General features: G+C 42.7%; 1 pseudogene; it reads left to right on the top strand.

Annotated features, from left to right (window-relative positions):
* Window positions 1-618: 618 nt before the first annotated feature.
* On the top strand, window positions 619-3,543 carry LOC128589734 (U4/U6 small nuclear ribonucleoprotein Prp3-like; annotated as a pseudogene).
* Window positions 3,544-4,154: the final 611 nt, after the last annotated feature.

The following is a 4,154-nucleotide window of genomic DNA, read 5'->3' as shown; positions in this document are numbered from 1 at the left end:
TTTTGGTAGTATTTGCTGTGCAAGAGAGATGGTGTTGTAGTTGACATAGCTGCATCCTGACAGAACGTCGCTAGACACCCCACAGTAAGACCCAGGCAAACTAAGTGCGGTTGTAGACTGCACGAGCAGTGCGCAGACTCCATACTAGCTGGTAGAGAAGAGCAGTGACTACAGTACTACTGGACTTGACTTTTCATTTAAAAAGTAATGCGGTCTCAGGGGCTGAAGTTTGTGAGCATTGAATCCCACTTGAGCTGTTGTTTTCCTTTTCCTGAGAAATGGCACTAAGAGGGAGCTGGATGATCTAAAACCATAGATAGAGAAGATAGTGAAGAGAGTACTGGTTTCTCAGAGCCCCCAGTGGTCACAGCAGCACTGAACTGTTTGGGAAAGGGCATGGACAAGAAGAAGGCAGTCGACCACATGAAAGCTTTTCTGGATGACTCTACTCTCCGATCTGTGGAAACTATCCGAGGCTGTGGAGGAGGGCTGAAGCTGTAGGCATTCCAAGTCTAGTAGTGACAGGAGCTAAAGGAGGTGTTTAGTGATGACTCTGAGATTTCCAAAGAATCTTTGGGAGTAAAGAAGCAACGAATACCCGGTTTTGAGGAGACCGAAGAAGAGCCAGAGGTGATGCCTGGTCCTCCATCAGAGAGCCTGGGCATGCTGACTAAGCTCCAGAGCAAACAGATGATGAAAGCAGCAACATGACAAATTGAGAAGAGAAAAAAACAACTGAGCTTCATTAGCCCCTCTACACCTCAAAGACTCCTTCTTCCTCCCAACCAGAGCGACTTTCAACTGGCAACACTATTCAGCCCTCCAGGGCTGCCACTTTCATAAATGATGCCATTGAGAAAGCAAGGAAAGCAGCTGAACTACAAGCTCGAATCCAAGCCCAGCTGGCACTGAAGCCAGGACTCATTTGGCAATGCCAACAAAGTGGGCCTGGCTAATCTCCATGCTAAGGGCATTGTTCCCCCGAAGGTGGAGTTAAAAGATCAAACTAAACCTACACCACTATCCTAGAAGAACAGGGTTGCACTGTAGATGCAACAGGCAAGGAGATTGAGCTGACACATGGCATGCCTACTCTTTTTTTTTTTATTATTATTATTTGGGATTCATTGAGGGTACAATAAGCCAGGTTACACTGATTGCAATTATTAGGCAAAGCCCCTCTTGCAATCATGTCTTGCCCCCATAAAGTGTGACACACACCAAGGCCCCACCCCACTCCCTCCGTCCCTCTTTCTGCTTTTCCTCCCCCCCATAACCTTAATTGTCATTAATTGTCCTCATATCAAAATTGAGTACATAGGATTCATGCTTCTCCATTCTTGTGATGCTTAGTAAGAATAATGTCTTCCACTTCCATCCAGGTTAATATGAAGGATGTAAAGTCTCCAATTTTTTTAATAGCTGAATAGTATTCCATGGTATACATATACCACAGCTTGTTTACTCTTAAGGCCAGTATTCGTGCTGTGAAAAGGGAACAATTCAAGCAACAGCTAAAAGGAAAGCCATCAGAAGATATGGAGTCCAATATGTTTTTGAGTCCCCAGTTTCAATTGCCCCTTCCCAACTCCAGAGATGAACTTTTAAATTCCAGGACAAAGGGAAATTTGAGAAGATTGCTCAGCAATTACTGACCAAGGCTCAACTGGAGAAGCAGAGATCTCAGAGGCAGCTTGAAAAACAGGTACCCATACTTCAACTAGGCTCACCTTCATTGCTCCCAAAAAGGAATTAAAGGAAGGCGAGATCCCTGAAGTTGAGTGGTGGGACTCTTACATCATCCCCAATGGCTTTGACCTTACAGAGGAAAATCCCAAAAGACAAGATTATTTTGGGATCACAAATCTTGTTGAACATCCAGCCCAGCTTAATCCTCCAGTTGACAATGACACACCAATTACTCTTGGGGTATATCTTACCAAGAAGGAACAGAAAAAACTTCAGAGATAGACAAGGAGAGAAGCACAGAAAGAACTACAAGAGAAAGTCAGGCTGGGCCTGATGCCTCCTCCCAGAACACAAAGTGAAAATTTCTAATCTGATGCCAATATTAGGAACAGGAGCTGTTCAAGATCCCCACGAAGGTAGAAGCCCATGTCAGAGCTCAAAAGGCAAAAAGACAGAAAGCACATGAAGAGGCCACGCTGCCTGAAAACTTACCGCAGAACAGAGAAAGGTCAAGAAAATTAAAAAGCTTAAAAAAGACATTTTTTTTTTTATTAAATCATAGCTGTGTACATTGATATAATCATGGGGCATCATTCACTAGCTTCACAGACCATTTACCAAGTTTCACATACATCCTTGTAAGATGCACCGCAGGTGTAATCCCACCAATCCCCGTCCCTCTACCCACCTCCCCCCTCCTTCCCCTCCCTTTCCCCCTTCCCCCTATTCTTAGGTTGTAACTGGCTTATAGCTTTCATGTGAAAACCCTAAATTAGTTTCATAGGAGGGCTGAGTACATTGGGTACTTTTTCTTCCATTCTTGAGATACTTTACTAAGAAGAATATGTTCCAGCTCCATTCATGTAAACATGAAAGAGGTAAAGTCTCCATCTTTTTTTAAGGCTGCATAATATTCCATGGTGTACATATACCACAATTTATTAATCCATTCGTGGATTGATGGGCACTTGGGCTTTTTCCATGACTTAGCAATTATGAATTGGGCTGCAATAAACATTCTGGTACAAATATCTTTGTTATGATGTGATTTTTGGCCCAGTCCAGGGATTACAGGATTGAATGGCAGATCTATTTTTAGATCTCTAAGTGTTCTCTTTCCAAAAGGAATGTATTAATTTGCATTCCCACCAGCAGTGCAAAAGTGTTCCCTTTTCTACACATCCATGCCAACATCTCTGGTCTTGGGATTTTGTGATATAGGCTAGTCTCACTGGAGTTAGATGGTATCTCAAAGTAGTTTTGATTTTAATCTCTGATGATTAAAGATGATGAGCATTTTTTCATATGTCTGAAGGCTGCGTGCCTGTCTTCCTCAGAGAAGTTTCTCTTCAAATCCCTTGCCCAGCCTGCGATGGGATCCCTTGTTCTATTCTTGCTAATGCGTTTGAGTTCTCTGTGGATTTGGGGTACACATATCTATATATAGAGTTCGAAATTTGGGCAACCCAGCCAAGAAGTTCAAGATTGAGGCCAATGCTGGGCAACTGTACCTGACAGGGGTGGTGGTACTGCACAAGGATGTCAACGTGGTAGTAGTGGAAGGGAGCCCCAAAACCCAGAAGAAATTTAAGCATCTTATGCTGCATCAGATAGAGGGATGAAAAGACATCTAACACGAAGAGAGATGATGAGGAATCTGATGAGGAAGCTGTGAAGAAAACCAACAAATGTGTACTAGTCTGGGAGGGTACAGCCAAAGACCAGAGTTTTGGAGAGATGAAGTTCAAACAGTGCCCTGCAGAGAACATGGCTCATGAGCATTTCAAAAAGTATGGGGCTGAACACTCCTGTGACCTTGCACTGAGTGAATCTGTGTTAGAGTCCACTGCCTGAGCCTACTGCAAGCCCTTCCTCTCCCTCCTTGCCTTTGTCTCTTCAGTCCTCTCCTTTATTCTACTTCCCAGCCCACCCCCGGTTGTGTGTGTGATCTCAGAACTGTGCCAAGTAGACATTGGGACAAAGAGAGAATACCCTACTCCCTTCCCCAGTCAGCCAGGTGTTTCCCTTTATCCCCCCTTATGTGCATATGATTAAAGAGTTATTCAAAAAAAAAAAAAAAAAAACACCAAAGGCAGGCAGCCCCACATGGGAGAGATACAGACCAGGTGGTGCTTTCAAGGCTCCCTAACAAAAGAGAAATGGATTGTAATACTTGATTTTTTGTTTCACAACCTGATAAAAACTTTCTCCTATTGATGTGCCCATTTACTTCATTTGTTGACCTTGATATTATTCACTATATTTCAAAGTCAATCTAAGCTTTACCAATGTTCCAAGTGTTAAATTCTATAAAAAGTTCTTGAACAGGTAAATAAATGTGTAAAATACTTAGCCTTATACACTACAAATAGATAGTTGTGGGGATCTGCATGAAATCAATTCTATTTTCCATTGAGGTTAAAAGATATTCTTAATTAATACACCCCATGGACCATTTAGTATTT

Source organism: Nycticebus coucang, chromosome 7 (assembly GCF_027406575.1).
Source record: "Nycticebus coucang isolate mNycCou1 chromosome 7, mNycCou1.pri, whole genome shotgun sequence".
In the NCBI taxonomy this organism is placed as follows: domain Eukaryota; kingdom Metazoa; phylum Chordata; class Mammalia; order Primates; family Lorisidae; genus Nycticebus; species Nycticebus coucang.
Note: the sequence above shows the minus strand (reverse complement) of the source record. Positions and strands in the feature narration are given on the sequence as shown.